This window comes from Megalobrama amblycephala, linkage group LG5 (assembly GCF_018812025.1).
Source record: "Megalobrama amblycephala isolate DHTTF-2021 linkage group LG5, ASM1881202v1, whole genome shotgun sequence".
Lineage (NCBI taxonomy): Eukaryota > Metazoa > Chordata > Actinopteri > Cypriniformes > Xenocyprididae > Megalobrama > Megalobrama amblycephala.
In genome coordinates this window covers 13,169,874-13,188,638 of record NC_063048.1, presented here as the reverse complement: position 1 = coordinate 13,188,638, position 18,765 = coordinate 13,169,874, and the positions used below count along the sequence as shown (strand labels likewise).

At 41.4% G+C, this 18,765-nt stretch overlaps 1 pseudogene; it reads left to right on the top strand.

Moving 5' to 3' along the window:
* The first annotated feature begins 13,699 nt into the window (after window positions 1-13,699).
* LOC125268151 lies at window positions 13,700-16,514 on the top strand (annotated as a pseudogene).
* The last annotated feature ends 2,251 nt before the right edge of the window (window positions 16,515-18,765 follow it).

Below are 18,765 nucleotides of genomic sequence, written 5' to 3'. Positions count from 1 at the left end.
ATGCTCAACTATAAAATTAGTTAGATATTGTACAGAATATTGAAATGATGTGTGCAATTTAAAGTTGTTGTGCGAGTCCAAAACCTTCACAGAACGCATATTTGCATTCCACTGCGCTGATTTTCAATTGTTTTTCTATGTAAACATGCTTCTCAAGCTTCTTTTTTCCATTGCACTGCCATACAAAATGCAAAAACACATTCTGTTTAAACCAGCCAGGCTGATTGTTTTTCGGCATTGTAGCATAACTTTTTTGTTCTTAGAGAGGATGTTTTAAAATAATATACTGTACAGGTAAAATTATAGAATAGTTCAAATAACTTTTGTTCACATATTTATTAATTAGGCAACCAGCCATTTAAGGGCCTGTTTAAACCTGGTCACTTCATGCATTTTTAATGATCGAATAGAAATCTGATTTGTTAAAGGTGTCCTAGAACCAGTTTTTACAAGATGTAATATAAGTCTAAGGTGTCCCCTGAATGTGTCTGTGAAGTTTCAGCTGAAAATACCCCATAGATTTTTTTAAATAAATTTTTTTAACTGCCTAATTTTGAAGCATCATTAACTATGCACCGATTCAGCACGTGGCCCCTTTAAATCACACGCTCCCTGCCCCCCGAGCTCTCGACTATAATACAGTGCATTTACAAAGTTCACACAGCTAATATAACCTTCAAATGGATCTTTACAAGATGTTCGTCATGCATGCTGCATACATGCGTCGGATCATGTGAGTATAGTATTTATTTGGATGTTTACATTTGATTCTGAATGAGTTTGATAGTGGCTAAAGCTAACAGCTAAAGCTAACACACTGTTGGAGAGATTTATAAAGAATGAAGTTGTGTTTATGCATTATACAGACTGCAAGTGTTTAAAAATGAAAATAGCGACGGCTCTCTTGTCTCTGTGAATACAGTAAGAAACGATGGTAACTCTAACCACATTTAACAGTACATTAGCAACATGCTAACGAAACATTTATAAAGACAATTTACAAATATCACTAAAAATATCATGATATTCATGGATCATGTCAGTTATTATCGCTCCATCTGCCATTTTTCGCTATTGTTCCTTGCTTGCTTACCTAGTCTGATGATTCAGCTGTGCACAGATCCAGACGTTAATACTGCCTGCCCTTGTGTAATGCCTTGAACATGAGCTGGCATATGCAAATATTGGGAACGTGCATATTAATGATCCTGACTGTTACGTAACAGTCGGTGTTATGTTGAAGATTTCGCCTGTTTTTCGGAGGTCTTTTAAACAAATGAGATTTACACAAGAAGGAGGAAATAATGGAGTTTGAGACTCACTGTATGTCATTTCCATGTACTGAACTCTTGTTATTCAACTATGCCAAGGTAAATTAAATTTTTGATTCTAGGGTCACCTTTAAAACTGTTCCATTTACACTTGGCCACGTGAATGTATCTCCGCTAAACTAATATAAATCCGATCTTTGATTCCCACACTAAATGCAAATTTAACGGTGTTCATGTCAACGAAAGCAACAGATAACAGCTGCATTTTATCATCAGCTAATTTCAAGATCAGAAAGCCACTACTTTTAATGAAGATGATTGTGTTGAGCGTCTGTGACTCTGACAGTTTCATTTGCAGCAGTTTGTACGTCAGCTTGCTGAAGAGTACTGAGCACCTCATCAGCGGCGGGCCATATTTGTGGCGAAGCATGTTGCAGTAGCGATGTCATATCTGGCCATAATGTCATATAGCCTATAACACACTCTCACACGTTTATTTATTTATTCTTTTACCATTTTAGGAGAAGTAAAATTTACATGTGTGGTTTCAACCAACAGATGCATTTACACTTGTCTAGTTTCGTTTGGAATGCATCTCAAACTACATCCTGAAGTGGTTTTCGAAAGGGCATTTAACAGATGAACTACATCCCAAATGTCCATACTAACCATTCTAAATAGTATGTGAGATTAAAATAAGTTTGTCCCAAAGTATAGTATGTTGAAAAGAGTATGCCAAAAGTCCCTGGATGGTCTACTATTTCCAGTAGATTTTCGAAGTGTGGATCCGTGCACACTATAAAGGCTAATATTGCCCACAACCCATTGCGCTTTGGAGGATTCAGTTCAGAACTACAAACAAAAAGTGTTAAAAAACTACAAAACATATAGTTCATCTGCAATTCAATTCACGTTTATTTGTTTAGCGCTTTTCACAATACATATCGTTTCAAAGCAGCTTTACAGAGAATGCATGTCAAGAGAATGCTTGTCTACTCTTTTGCTACAAACTTATACTAGGCGAATTGGGACGCAGCAATGGTCTTTTCTTGATGGTATACCTATCCGATCAGAGAAAACGCATGAAGTGACCAGGTGTAACCAGGCCCTAATACATGAAATGTAAGTCTACTCATTTTTTAATAACAGCCTTTGAAAAATTGTCTATAAAACAAACATTCATATACTAGGCTTTGATTAATGTGCAAGAATTCAAAGGAGTAAAGCATCACAGAGACTAGCAAACAAGGTGTAAAAGACATTTAAGAAAGATCAGAGGAGAACAGAAGGGGTGGGACATGTAACAGTCAGCATCACGAATAACCTGTGAGCAGAGGAACGACCAGAAGGGGGGGTTGGGTTGAAAAGGTGTGGACCATGAGTCGAGAGGGACAGCAGAGGAGACCAAATGAGAGGAGGGAGCCAAGAGACAAGGGGATTGGAAGGAAGTTGTACATCCAAGAAATGGAAACATATTGGACACTAAAATGGCCATAAACTCCCTAAGAGAGTTCAGGGTTATAGAAAACGGCTGGGGATATTCAAAGAGGCAAGAAGGCTGTCAGCACAGCCATGGGGAACCAAGGTGCAACAGGTTCAGCAGAACCCAGAGAGAAGGGTGAGTCTGCTAAAGAAAAGAGATGTGGTTTATTATATGTGCACAAGGAGGCCAAGAGGAAGATATATATATGCACACACATATACATTGCTGATCTTCTGGGATTTTCATGCACAACCCTCTCTAGGGTTTACAGAGAAGGGTCCAAATAAGAGAAAATATTCAGTGAGCGGCAGTTCTGTGGGTGAAAATGCCTTGTTGATGCCAGAGGTCAGAGGAGAATAGCTAGACTGGTTCAAGCTGATAGAAAGGCAACAGTAACTCAAATAACCAACTGTTACAGCTGAGGTTGGCAGAAGAGCATTTCTAAATGCACAACACATCGAAACTTGAAGCAGATGGACCACAGCAGCAGAATACCATGAATGCATGGATCCATTCTGTCTTGTATCAACGGTTTAGGCTGCTGGTGGTGGTAATGATGTCGGGATATTTTCTTGGCACGCTTTGGGCCCCTTAGTGCCAATTGAGCATAGTTTAAATGCCACAGCCTCCCTGAGTTTTGTTGCTGACCATGTCCATCCCCTTATTACCACAGTGTACCCATCTTCTGATGGCTACTTCCTGCAGGATAACAGGCCATGTAATCCATGTAATCCACAAAGCTCAAATCATCTCAAACTGGTTTCAAATGTAATTAAATTGTAATGAATTAAATGTAATTCGTACAGACATAAATTACGAACATGAAGGATTTTAAATCATGAGGCTTGTTTAGAAGAGGTGTGCTACTTTTCACCAATTTGGTGGAACGAACAAGTAAAAGAAAAACATCTATTGGATTATGAAGTCTCCATGTATATATACAGGAGTCAGATTATTACAGAGATTTAGAGTGGGCATTTTTTTCACTTACTTTACTTTGGCCAGTAAGCCCTAGCAGCCGTCATCAATGCCCTACTAACCACCAAACATCCTATCAACCACTTAGCAACAGATCTGTGTCCATGATCTCAGTCCAAACAAAGTGAGAGTAAATTCTCATATTTATATCAGAGTTTCCAAGAAAGAGACTTTACGGCTCATCACTGCCTTCTTAAGCCTGCAAAATAGATTAAAATAGAATATTTTTCTTTCTTGATCTTCCATGAAAGTAGATAAACCCTGACCTCTTCAGAAAGGTTCTGAAGCCTCTTAGATTACCTAGCTCGCCACTAAAACTCAATCAAAGAAGCTTTTGTCAGGCTGTAGTGTCTGGCGAGAGTGAGTGAGCGCCACAGTGACCTTTCTACAATAGCAACTGTTCTACAATGTGAACTATTGAGCTTAACAGCAGCGAATAAGGCCTGTTCATTCTGAGGAGACAATTGCATTCTCTAGGAAAGCAAGAGCCTACTCTGTGGCCAACCATCAAATACATGGGCTTTTCTGGTATTAAAGCAGTCTATCTGGCCATTGCAGGGTCATCAGCTTTAAGGTGACGGAGCAGCAAAGACAAACAGCAGAGCCATTGTAAAATTCTTATGGCATCAGAGCTATCACAACAAGCACAGAGCCGCATAGACTCTGAGCCAAAATCAACAGGCTCTCCATTCCTTTGGAACGATCCAACATGATATTTACATTGGATGAACACGAAGTAATGCACTTTGTGAACATGATCATAGAGACGAGTAAAGGTTACAGATTTAGGGCAAAGCTTCGGTTGATTTCGACCGTGACGCTTTTCAGAGACAAACGCTGTGCGGTTTCATACAATGGACGATGTGTTTGACGGATCGTCTTGGCCGTCTGTTCTGGCCACACACCCGAGAGAAATAAACCACTATGGAGTTGGCCTGAATAAATGATGTGTGAATGTCTAACTTAGTTGACATACGTTCAGTACAGACCTCTGTGCAGTCCAAAAATGGGGAGTAACCAGCGGGTGGGATGGGAGAGCGTACATATGCGTTTAAGTGGTGAGGGGGTGCGGGTCACAGGCCAGATTAAAAGAACCATAAGAGGATTGATATTTGAACAATCTTTTGTTTTTCTTCTCATTCAGAAAGGCAGACTGCTTCCTTGTGTTGTCCAGATCTGTCATGATTTTAACATGCCTTCAGGGGCTCCTTCAGATTAAGTCCCTGTGAAAACCAAAGATGTCTCTGAACATTTATGTTGGTTTAAAGAAATATTTTACCAAAAAATGAGAATTCTGTCAATATTTCACCTTCCCGTCATCCAAATCCACATGACTTATATCCAAAATGACACAAAAAAAACCCCTAAAAGTGGTAAAAGTCTTCTGAAGAGCACTGTAAGAGAAACAGACATTTATGTCAATATTCACTCTGAATCCTATTCCTCTGAATGTCTTTTTTTTGAGTCAAATCTGTTGATTGTTTGATTCAGGATTTTCAGTGAATAACAACGTCAAGCTATTGTATGGCTTTAGAAGGCTTGGAATATAGCACATGCAGTAGTATGAACTACTTTTACAATATTTATGGTGCTTTTATTCCTTTGTGAAGCTTGAAAGCTCCCGTTCATTGTAATAGCATGGAAAAAAACAAGAAATAAAGTTTCCTTATGTGCTGAAACAGGGCTTGAAACAAAATGAGTTGTTTAATGACTAAATAATGACCGAATTTTTAAGTTAAATTGACAGAGGTATGCTAGACATTATGCGAAGACCGTGATGCCACAAGGAACACAGTAATCTTTGATCTGTGATGCGAGTATTTGCTCTGCCACTTTATTGGTTAACAGGGTCATTTTGGAGGTTTGGCAGTCTTCCCTGACCTTCTTCTGTTCCCAGACAGACAGCAAATTGACAAATGAAAAGACTGATAAACAAACACGCAGACGGCTTCATAGGACATCTGAACACGCTAAGATCCGCTACAGTGCCCTCGGCTTCACGGGCCAGACGGTCTTGCCAACCATCTTGGCAGCGCACACTGTATGCCACCCACATCGGCAGAACCCTAACCCATCCAGAAGAAATCAATAATGTGGATTCATCACATGCTTTGAATGCCACGTAAATGTTGCATAAACTGACAATTTGAAAATATTCCAGAAAAAATATTGAGGATGGTTTTTGGATCTGTTCAGTTTTCTTACTCCATCACCTATAGGAGTAACCGTAAAAGTTGAGAAGTTCAATTCGAAGAGGACATTATTGTGCTTACAGCAACATTATATCTTGATGACATAGTGCAGATGAACACTTATAAAATGTAGGCCAAGAAAAGCATCTCTGTGGAGGACTAGGGTGCAGCAGCTGTTGTTCTTTCTTCATTTTTATAATAAAGTTTGTTGTTGGCGCCCTCTGCTGGGTAAGATTTCTTCGACACAACTAATGCATACTAACTAAACACTGTTGTCTCTGTCCTTTACAATTGTTGCTAGTCATATTGTATTGTACAAAATCTATCTATCTGTCTATCTATCTGTCTATCTATCTGTCTATCTATCTATCTATCTATCTATCTATCTATCTATCTATCTAACTATCTATCTATCTATTAATACAATCTACCTCTATATATCTACCTCTTTGTATACAATATCTATCTACCTGTCTATACAGTATCCATACAGTATTTACATATATAGGGTCTGTCTGTCTATCTATCGCAAATTGGATAGTAATATAAATCACTGAACTTTTTCTCCTTATATTCTATTACAAAAAGAGAAATTTACACTGCTTTAGCTGCAGCATAAATTGAAAATAATCATTGAAAAAGTCTAACTATGAATCTATAAAACAGTTCTTGTGAGGTTTGGAGATATTGAATTCAAATGACTTCATAGTTCAACAGCATCTCTTGGAGAAGTCTCACCCTATCACATTTATGCATGTGCAGACAGAGAATGAATTATTAAGAATTTGAGAATCCTCACAGGCGCTGTCCCAGCAGGAGAGAAACCTCTGCTAGATCAATATCTGCTTCACCTATAGTGTCACTTGACAAGCACTGGGAAATTGCTGCTGTACAAAATAGAAAAATCCCAATTTCTCTCTAGGTCAAAGCTATTACATTTCCAAAATATCACTGGCTCAAAATGCCCTGGCCTATCAGGATTTTCTGTGTATCTCCAGTGTAGAGAAATACAATAAAATTGCAGGTTTAGTCTCGAGTGGACCTTTCCTTCACTTTTGCTGCATTTCAATTTTAAAGATGGTAACTATGGAAACGCATGAAATGTTGACTAAGATGATTTGAGGGGGTAATACTTTCCTCACATTTCAGACTTGGGTTATAGACTGTGGGAAAGAACAGGTTCATGATATTTCTCATTAACCTATCTAACATCTTCAGTAAATTACAGAAGCAGCAAAGCATGTATGAAAAGACCCCTGCAGAGAATAATGGGACACATTAAAGGAAATGGTCTTAGAAAAAATCTGATTATCACCCAGAAATATTTGAGGATAAATGTGAAAACATCTAAAAGTACAGAGAGTTATAATGATAGGTACAGGCCTGCTTCTATTGCCATGATACAATAATCAACATTTTTAGACAGATCTTTTTTGTGCAAACGAACATCTGTCCAACACAAAAACTCAGTCCCTGAAGAGCCCAACATTTAGGGCTGTTATTCAATCAAATCATTATCCCAGTTAATAGGTGATTCAAGCCTTCAAGAAAAACAGTGTTAAAGCAAGAAAACTAAAATATTTGGGCCATCTGCCGGACATAGAAAAAATACAGAAAACATTTCTACCAAATAAATAAATAAAAATTCAGTACTTACCAACCACTTCCTAAAGCAGGGGTCAGCCAATTACCAAACTCATTTTTTTGCAAAAGGCAAAGTCCTGCTAAAGTTTGTGCTTTACTAAAGCACTTATACAAGTATATCACTCTATACATCAATACATTATGAAAATGGACATTGCAATGTAAGCAACATATGTAAAATGAATATGCACATTATTATAGGCCAGTCATAAAACATTTAACATTCAGTATGCAATATGTAACAAGAGTTTTAGTCCTGAAAAAGGTCAAAGACCTCTTATTCAGATATAGAACAACTCTGGCGAATCACTGGACAGTATTTTGGAAAGTCATATAGCACCTAAGTACAAATGTGAAAGTTGTTTTTGCTCTCAATGTTTTGCCGCTCAATGGTCCAAGTCGTGCGACCGACTTAACAGTGCGATGCTGACCAATTAAAACAGCGCAGCGCGAATCACATTACTACTCTGTAGAAGTTCAGCTGTTTTTCCCTGCACAAGATAATGAAGATGACAATAAAGATAATAAGATTATACATTTCTTTTGCTTATTATCTTTCATATTAGTATGCCAACATGTAAACAATAGTTCTCCATACTTAAAGCTGCAGTCCGTAACTTTTTTTGGTTAAAAATGATCCAAAATCAATTTTTTGAGCAAGTACATAACCAGCCAATGTTCAAAACTATCTCCTTATCTTAGCTCGATTCACAACGGTAAGCTTGTAATAATGTTTTAAAATGGAAAACAGACAGAAGAGCGACCTGGTGGATTTCAGCGGGAAAATCGAGCATGCAGCAGTTCGTCTGAACAGCACACGCTTACGTCATTACGTCACGTCCGTCCGAAGCGCGCACAAACAGAAAAAAGGAGTCCAGGCAAGTCGGTTTTATCGAGAAAGACAGCGCATGTGAGGATGCTGCTTGTATTCCTGCTGCCTGTGTTAAATCAAACAACAAATAACAAAGATCATTTATAGCCTGTTCTCTTTATTTATTTTATACAGCAGCATCTCAGTCAGCTCTGTTTATTTTATTTGAATATTTGCCTAGTTCAGTAGTCAGGGCACTGATCAGGGAATCGGTCACATTCATTTACATGATATACAATGTGTTTTTGTTGATTCACGAGCTAGGGAGCTGAATGAGACGCAGGGATAGTCACGCAATGTTGATGTTGTTAACATTAACAATTTGAGAACAAAGTATAATAAGTAATAATAATTTGCACGGTTTGGCGTGATTCGAGCTAAGCGATCGTTAGATTTAATCATCATTATCAGCGCGATTTATTGTAGGCCTAATGCTTTTTTCCTCAGTTGGTCAGAACAAAAGTGGCAGAAATGTTACTTACTTGTTCAGATGATATTTTCCAGTGAAAATTCTTATATTGGTCATACTTTCAAGACGTAGAATCTGTGATTCTGAAGTGCAGCATCCACACCGGTGTAGTGATTGACAGCAAACATTAGATTCATCCGCGCTGAGCTGTGCCAATGCACAACCCACGTTTTTTCAGAGCAGTTTCATTCCTCTCCAGGGGACATGATGAGTTACAGGAGATGTACTGTACACACTCATTACAGGTGCGTGCAATGTTTGGGCCTTCAGCATGCTCAAGCAAATAAAATGCGGCCTACCCCAGAAGCTTGCGATGCGATTTCTTTTGGCTGTGGCACCTATGATGATGATAGGTTGTTTACAGCAGCCTCTGATTCTGAAGAGCTTGTGGGTGATTGTTCTGGCTCTCTCCCTCTCCGAGCGGATAGGAAAAGTGCACATCCCCATCATATATGGGGATATGCACCCCACATATCACTCGCGCTATAGTTAAGCTGGTGTTGGAATGGGACATCGAGACCCAGTCGAAGCTGGACGATTGATTTCTCATGAGTTGTGCCCCAACCCAGCCCCGTAGGCCACTTCCCTTCTTCCAAGACCTCCACCAAGAGGTTTCGAAGTCTTGGAAGCAGCCATTTTCGGCGCGCATCACTAATCCCGTGGCCACGGAATGCCGATCATCAAAGAGACTCTCACGGCTCATCTCGTGCCAATTTCAGCTCCGTCGTGGAAGTCACGCCCCCTGCTGCCCTCCAAACCGTGTAGGATTACCTCCTCTTTGGTTGGTAAATCTTAGATGGCCGCTGGACAGGCAGCAGCCACTCTTCATTCTCTGGCTGTACTTCAGGCTTATCAAGCTGATTTGTTAAAAGAGCTGGATGAGGGAGAAGGCCTGACTTCTGAGGCTGTTAAGGAGCTCAGACGGGCTACTGACATGGCGCTGAGAGCTACCAAGCATACTACCCGTGAAATAGGCAGGTCTATGGTGGAAATGGGAAGTCTTTCCTATTAGATGCCCCCATGTCCAATGACAGCCTATTTGGTGAGTCTGTGACTGCTGTGGTCGAGAAATTTCGAGAAGCAAAACAACAATCTGCCACTTTTCGCCAGCTCATTACACGCAGGTTTAGGGAGACTGACCTTCAGACCTTCAGTTTGTTCACGTTCGTCTTCTCTACAGTGCCCCCGTGAGGTACAGCGAAGTGAACCATTGCCTTTAGATCCCCCTCGCAGAGACTGGGGCCCTAGGACTTGCCACCAACGCAGATGGATAGACCTGAGCTCCACGGCCAAGGCCTCTCTGCAAAGGAGTTCAGTTAGGGGTGTGTTGTCATCGCAAAACAATCACAACGGATGCATCCCTTATGAGCTGGGGGCGGTTTTTCAAGGACACCCAACCTTTGGAGACTGGAGAGAAGTGCAACGTGGTTGGCACATAAATCGTTTGGAGTTGCTAGCAGTGTTTCTGGCACTCAAACATTTCCTGCCCTACCTGAAGGGGCATCACATATTGATCAAGATGGACAACATGACTGTGATTTGGTTCTCAGACCTGGTCAGTCGGTTGTCTTTGACTTTTTCCTATAGCTCTAGTAACAGTACCTCTTCCGGTTCAACTCTATAATTACTCATTCTTACCTACGTATGCGTGTGACCTTTGTTGTATGTTATGTGTTTGTTAGTTTAGTTATGTGTTTCGTGAGTTAGTTAATAAAGATTGTGCACAATACATGTTTGGTTCTGACTCTGTCTGCTAATAAATTGCCTCTTAAGTGATTTAGATCCCGACTGCCTGCTCTGAGTAGTACGGTACAATAAGAATGTTATTTTTCCATAACCTGGAAATTAACACTTCTTAGAATTAATAAACAATCAACACTGAGTGTTCACTGGAACGAACAGGTTAGTTGATTGTAATATTAATCTTAATGTAGCTACATCCAGTTAATCTGATTAACGGATTTACATATTCATAATTAATCATAATTAATGATCAATAATGAGTTATGAGTAAATATTAATATTTCCCCTTTGAGTTAATTTGCTACAGGGTGTTTCAGTTAGACGTCACCCTCTGGTCTCTCGTTTTCTGCAAAGGACGAGACGGCTTCAGCCTTTCCACCCTGCACGAATTCCCCATGGGATCTTTCTGTCATCCTAGAGGGACTAACAGGTGACCCATTTGAGCAATTGGAGCCTGTATCAGAAAAGTTTTTGACCCTCAAGACGGTTCTGATGGCTCTATCCTCTCTTAGAAAGAGCCTGCAGATCTCCTATTCTCTCGTCAGCCCTTCTTGTATGGACTTTGCCCCAGGTTTGTTTAAAGTCTTGTTGCAACCAAGGCCAGGATATGTTCCTAAGGTTGCTTCGACACCTTTTCATTCCCAGCAAGTGGTCTTGGAGGCTTTTTCTTCCCCTGACTCAGAGACTGGGTGTGATGTCTCCTTCTTGGTCTCTGTCCAGTGAGGACATTGAAGATCTATGTCGACCGTACATCCCAGTGGCGTAGATCGGAACAATTGTTTGTGTGTTTCGGTAAAAACAGGAGCTGCCGTCACCAAACAGAGAATGTCTCATTGGGTGATTGAGGCTATCTCTGCGGCCTATGAGGCACAGGGTTTGACTTCACCTCTAGGTGTGCGTGCTCATTCCACAAGAGGAATGGCTTCTTCTATGGTTCTCTTTAAAGGCTCTTCTTTGAGGATATTTGTGTTGTGGCAGGATGGTCCTCTCAGAACACCTTCATCAAATTCTATGGTCTGGACATGAAGATGGCTCCTGGCTCCCAGGTTTTATCTGCTTGAGCGGATGCTTTCCATGGTCCTCCAGCTACTCTCAGGTATGTGAAGGCATTGTGGTATATCGTTCCCATAGCGAGGTCTCGCAGCTTTGAGTGAACCTATGAAAGTGAATGTCTCGGTTACGTATGTAACCATGGTTCCCTGAATAGGGAAGGACACGCTGCGATGCCAGCCATTCCCCTACCTTCGAGTAGTAGCATACTCCGTTTTGGAAATCTGATGAAATGGCGCCTAGCACGCTGATATGAAGCATACGTGACGTATTCTTGGGGCGGGGCTAAACGCTTCTGGCAAATCAATTTGCCGTGATGGTATAAGGGCTTCAGACATTCATCACACCGAAGGTGTTCCCCATAGCGAGGTCTCACAGCATCTTGTTCTCTATTCAGGGAACCATGATTACATACGTAACCAAGAAAATTTCCCACTTCTGAAGTTGTGATTATGAGCTTATCGCATTCAAGTTTCAACAAGTGAGGGCGTTCATGTGCAATTTTTTACCTAGGAAACTCATATTTTTATGATAATTCCGAGAGCACGTGAAGGTACCATTATTCTGTGTTTTGATCGATCATGTGGTTCATTTGTGCAAATGAAATATTGAAACCAAAAACAAAATTAAAAAGTTATAAAGTGATAAACCACAAACCCCCCCAAAAAAAGATAAATAACCCCTGACTTTTCCTTCAATTGATTATTGATGATTGTTGATGTTAAAACGTAATGACTGTGCTGTACATGTGTGATTTTATTCCATTCCTTTTATGATTTTCATGATATTTTCTATTTGTATAATTTTTCCCCATTTCAGCAGTAACAACAAACGGCTAGGAAATGATGTTTTATTAACAAAATTCGGGAGGAGCAGTTTAAATAATCTGACTAATCATCACATCATTTCAGCCAGCTGTCAGCAATCAGTAATCAACGTATCAACCCAATCAACATGAGTGAAGCACTATGTATAGACACAGTCGATTCACCCAAATTCCTCGACAGTTTTTTTTTTTTAGCATTTGGCTTGCCCAGTTGATACGATGTCCGAGATCGAGTTGTTTCCGTCTGATTGCAAATACCTTGTTGCCCAAGAGCCTTCGCAACACCCTTACCGATGCACAGAGCACCCATGATCAGTGGGTCCGAACCTCCAGCAACACTGCGCGGTCATCAGCCCAGCTGCACTGCTTCCCATACCCCGAGACACCAAGGCTTGCATTCGCCTCCACCATCAAGACACCCACCACCATCTCCAGCATCCTCCTATACCTCAGCACAGCCCACAATTCCTGCAATAGAGAAATGGACAGTTTTAAGGATTAAGACAAGTGCTAATCAATGTACATTTTTGAGCTATATAATCTCATAGTCTCACTTCAGTCAGCTTTTCCATCTCCAAAATCCACTCCACATTCCAAAGCCGCTAACAAAGCGAGCAAGAATTGCAAAGCCCCATACCAATGCTCTCAAAAATCACCTTCTTCCTCCATTGCAGGACCGGTTCTTCTGCGAAAATCAGGTCGCTTCAGCCAGTCTAGGCCATGCCCCAGACTCCGCTGCTGCCAGGCCTCGATTTTCTCCTACCTCCGCCGAGCATCAGACCACAGCTTTTTCCGATGCTACGCCCCAGGTCTCAGTACCCTCCTCCATCAACAACACAGGATGCCCTGTCACCTGTGAGTATGCCTCCGCCAGAGGTGCAGGCGCAGCCATCTCAGTCTTTTCCTGTCACTTTCTTCAATCCTCTACCCTGTCCGTGGCCTGCAGCTCCACCATCAAACTCTGGCATGAGGCTGCCTCTGCTAGCGACGCAGGACCCAGATGCCCAATTTTTTCCTTCAGAACCCCTTTTTTCCTCTCTCTTTTATCCCTCCCCAGGCTCCAGGGGTCGACACAAGCGCAAGGCTGTCTCCGCAAGTGACTTCAGCCCTGGCCTCTTTTCTTCCTAACACTCTCCCTCAAGCAAAATCTTCCTTTCACTCTGTTTTCTGCAATGCCGATGCCCATCACACCAAACGCTACAGCCCTGGAACCGCCCCCTGTCGCCAGCAACATCCGAGCACAGATCCTCACAGGTGCCGACACTGATTTATCCTCCTTACTATCACTGCTTCCTCCTTCCATCTCAAATTGTCAAATCGAATGTGGCGATTTTTCAGTTACACTCAAAAATCCAAAATATAATCCATCTCGCACTCTTTGTTTTTCCATTTTGTTCAGCCGTTACAGGGAAGTAATTTGTGCTGCACTTCCCCACAGGAGACGAGAACTCAATGATTATCTCGCAATAATCGCTGAGCTCACACAGTCGTTCGGAGGTGCTCACTTTTACACATACCACAAGCTTTTTCTGCCAAATGTGCCGTACGCATAGCCCAGTGGAACCAGTGCCCTTACTGGGGAGCTTTAGACATGGATCTGCACAACAGAGTGTTCCTGGGCTGTCATAACATCACTTGTAGGGTCTGCAGATCAGTCGCCCACTCCACCACTGCCTGTCCTCTGATAAATCCTTCAAATCCCCCTGCCCAGATTCTTCACGAGCAATATATACTAGTTACGTCCCACAGCCAACAAATTCTAATTTCAACCCGTCAGCTTCAGATTTCAAAAAGGAGAAATTATTTCACTTCCACTAAACAGGTCTGCAACAATTTCAACACAGGGAAGTGCACTAGCGTTGCCACTTCATACATGTATGTAATTACTGTGGCGGCACTCATGCCTCTACCATATGCCCTGTCAAAAGTGCCCAAAATAAAGATTCAGAAAATTACTTGTCAACTCCTGTGAATGTTTCTCGTTTGTCTGCAGAATTGTCTCACCACCCTGACACTAGCTTTACAAACTACTGGTGTAGAAAGCCTCCCCTCACAGAGCATCATTTGCAATAATCTCCAGTCCTGCTCTGGCTGAGCCAGACATAGTAGACAAACTAATTAAAAAAGAAATCGAATCAGGCTTCATGATCACGGCATATGCTGGCATGGAAAATACTCTCTGAGACAATTTGCTGGATTCTCCTTAACAACAATGCAATTCCTTACATCATTCACCTGCTTGATGATTTCTTAATCATCTCACCTCCCGATGCCATTCCAGCTGCGCATCTTTTTCACTGTCCAAAACGTTTTTGCCGAGCTTGAGATCCCAGTCGCCCAAGATAAAACCATGGGTCCAGCCACGTCCATCGAATTCTTGGGCATCAACTTAGACACAGTCAATTTCCAAGCCTCACTACCCAAAGAGAAAATCAGGATAATTCTGGTCGCATCCGTCCTTATAGACAGTCCAGATTGTTCCAAACATGAGCTGCTATCTTTGCTCGGCCATTTAAACTTTGCGATGCGCATAATCCCGCAAGGAACGCCCTTTCATCTCGCATCTCCTCTCCTTCACGTCATCAGTTAATGCATTAGAGGACCAAATCTCACTAACTAGTTAGAACCATTGCAGTCACTAACATCCTCAGCACTGTTTGAGCTGTACCCTCTGGTTGTAGCAGCCTTTCTGTGGGGAGAAAGAATGGTCCACCAACAGCATTATAGTGCACTGTGACAATGAAGCAACCGTATACTGCATTAATAAAGGCCGTTCACATTCCCCCACTCTAATGCCTCTTCTTAGACACTTGATTTGGATTTCAGCATGTGACCAATTCATAATTGCAAAACACGTTCCCGGGACAAAGAATCAAATAGCTGACTCCCTCTCTTGTTTTGCTTTCCAGAAATTCATGCGGCTGGCACCAGACGTGGACCAACTTCCAACACCAGTACCTCAATTTTCAGAGCTGACATTCCCATAGATCATCCACTGAAACTCCTCCTCGACGCCTCTCTCAATACCATTCTCCAAGCCATTTCCCCTAGAATCCTACAATCCTACCTAACCACATGGAAGTGTTTTAAGTCTTTCCACTCCATCTACAACCTGCCTTTTCCAGATTTTTCCCTGCTCACCATCACTTCATTCATTTCTCATCTCAACAACACCAAGAACATCCAAGTCAGCTCCATCAAAGGTTATCTAAGTGGAAACCAATTCTTCCACAAACTAAATTTTGGGTCAACCTCCTAAGAAATAGCCAACTCACAGACATCCATGCTCATAAAAGGAATCCAAAGAACTCAACCCATCCGCCCAGATGCCAGACAACCAGTAACTTTAGAAATTCTCACTAAATGCATCTCCACCCTCCACCGAGGTTACCTATCTATCAGCACCACCCACACACTTGATGCCATGTTCATTTTGTCTTTTTTTCGGTTTCCTCAGATGCTCAGAACTCACCATCACTTTCAGCTTCAATTTAAAATTGCATCCCACAATCTCAGATCTATCCATGCTCGACGACGAAACCATCTCATACTTCATAAAAGAAAGTAAGACAGACCAAAAAAAAAGGCCATTTCATCTCATCTTCAATCTCCCATCTCCAATCAAGCCATACCAATCCCTCCTAGCCTACCTCCATTTCAGAAGCTCACAGGCTAAACTTCCATCCGACCCACTTTTCACAGACGATTCCAATCGCCCCATCACACGTTTCTGGTTTCAAAAAGTCCATATTGATTCAATCCGGCATCCCAGCAGAACACTTTTCCAGCCATTCATATCGTATAGGTGCAGCAACCACAGCTGCCCAAAAAGGCCTTTCCCAGCAGCAGATCCAAGCACTCGGACACTGGTCATCGGAGGCTTTCAGGAGTTACATCTGATCAAATCGCTCCCACATCAAAGAAGCTCAACGAACCCTCATCAGCACCAGCTATTCCCATATACTCAAACCATATCCATTTAATTAACACCATCAATCCAATAAATAGTGCAAATATCCCCATTCTAAACCGCCGCAGCAGCATCCACCCTCACAGCTCCCACAAGAACCAGCTCCATCATCTAACCGCCATAACAACGATACTACCTCAACTCCCACAGAAGCTCCACCTCTCCATCCAAAACCAGACACTGCCGCAGCAGGACTGTCTCCTTGACTACTGCAGGAGCTCAGTTCCTTAAATTTTCTCCACTGCCACAGCAGGGATGTTCCTTCACGCTCCCGCAGGAGCTCAAGAATCAGAATCAATGAGCAGAATTGGAATCACTACAGTTCAAATGATACCCAACCTTAATCATCACCGTCATCATCATCATCAGTTACTATTATTATTATCATTATGATCATCGTCTGTCACCATTTTCATCATTATCATCATCATTGGTTACTATTATTATTATCATCACGGTCATCATCTGTCACCATTTTCGTCATCATCGTCATCATCATCATCATCAGTCAACAACATACTGTAATCATCAAGATCATCATCACTATTATTGTCATCATCGTCTCTTAACGTCATCAATAGTGACGTTCCTTCATGCTCCTACAGGAGCTCAGTTTCTTTGAAAATTTCTCCACTGCCGCAGCAGTGATGTTCCTTCACACTCCCGCAGGAGCTCAGTTTCTTTGAAATTTCTCCACTGCCGCAGCAGTGATGTTCTTTCATGCTCCCGCAGGATCTTAGTTTCTTTGAAAAATTTTCCACTGCCTCAGCAGTGATGTTCATTCACGCTCCTGCAGGAGCTCAGTTTATTTGAAAATTTCTCCACTGCCGCAGCAGTGATGTTCCTTCACGTTCCCGCAGGAGCTCAGTTTATTTGAAAATTTCTCCACTGCCGCAGCAGTGATGTTCCTTCACGCTCTCACAGGAGCTCAGTTTTTCTCTAGCAAATTCTACACCACCACAACCTTCCATAACCGACTACCAGTGAGGCTCACCTTTCTGATGCCATGATCAAACACTCACGACGCAAGAAACCCTCCCGATCCAGTGACTAACCCCTCCCTATGACTAGCACACTTTCAGCTTTGCACTCTGCAAGTTTTTAGGGATTATCAACATAATTTCCGGCTACTGTCCCATGTTAATTGCAACTTTTTGGGGGGAGTACTCTGGGTTCAGGCCAAATACCGAGCTCAGAGCCCTCTCCTTGGACAGCATGCCAAATATGCATACTATTTACACTATCCAATTATTTGTAAGTGTGAGCTCATGAAATTATGTTTTATTAACAAAATTCGGGAGGAGCAACGTTTAAATAATCTGACTAATCATCACGTCATTTCAGCCAGCTGTCAGCAATCAGTAATCAACGTATCTACCCAATCAGCATGAGTGAAGCACTATATATAGAAACAGTCAGTTTTGCTACGGTTTCCGTGTTGAACGACATGTTTCCTGGAAACGGTGTGCAATGGTGTGCAACAGGTTTGAGATATGTTTTCTCTTGTTTGGTGGGTGTGTCAAAAATGTTAGCCCAATCAGCATCAACATGCATATAAACCACACGTTATTAAAGAAACAGCTCGTAAATGTAATTAACATCAAAATTCACAAGAGCAAGTATATTGTTTGCACATGTTTATTTACATTAATGGCAAAATAACTTAAATAATAAGAGCACAAGTATAGATCTGGAACTTCTTTAAGTCTAAATATCATTTAGTAATTGAATTGTCTTCTGGTCCATATCCTTTCCTTAGGAAGGTGTGATAGACACTGATTAATGTGATAAACATAAAAAATTCTATACTTATATATTTTGTTATTGTATTGTGGAGTGATACTTTCATAAACTTTTATAAACATAAAGACAAATGTTGGATCACAATAATTAGAAACGGTTTTCACAAATCCCTTCACTCTTTTGAGATGTTTTATTCTGGACGGCAAGGGCAGTGACTGTAACATCAAGCGTATTTTGCAGTATTAAACACGTATTTACCGACTTCATCAGGCTCCGAAAATTCAACAAAAAGAACACAAAGAATGTCCTTCTCAGCTGCCATTGTTTGCGTTTTATGCAATAACCAAGCAGAAGCTGAATCAATGTGCGTCTTTTACATGGCCTAGCGCCAACAGCGCGTGCCGGAATTCACGTCACAACAGGATACTAACCATATATGGTATTTCACCATAACATCTCCCTTTCTTTAATTAACAACCCCAGCCCCAAATATGAACTCAAAGTTTACTAAACCAAATTTATGCT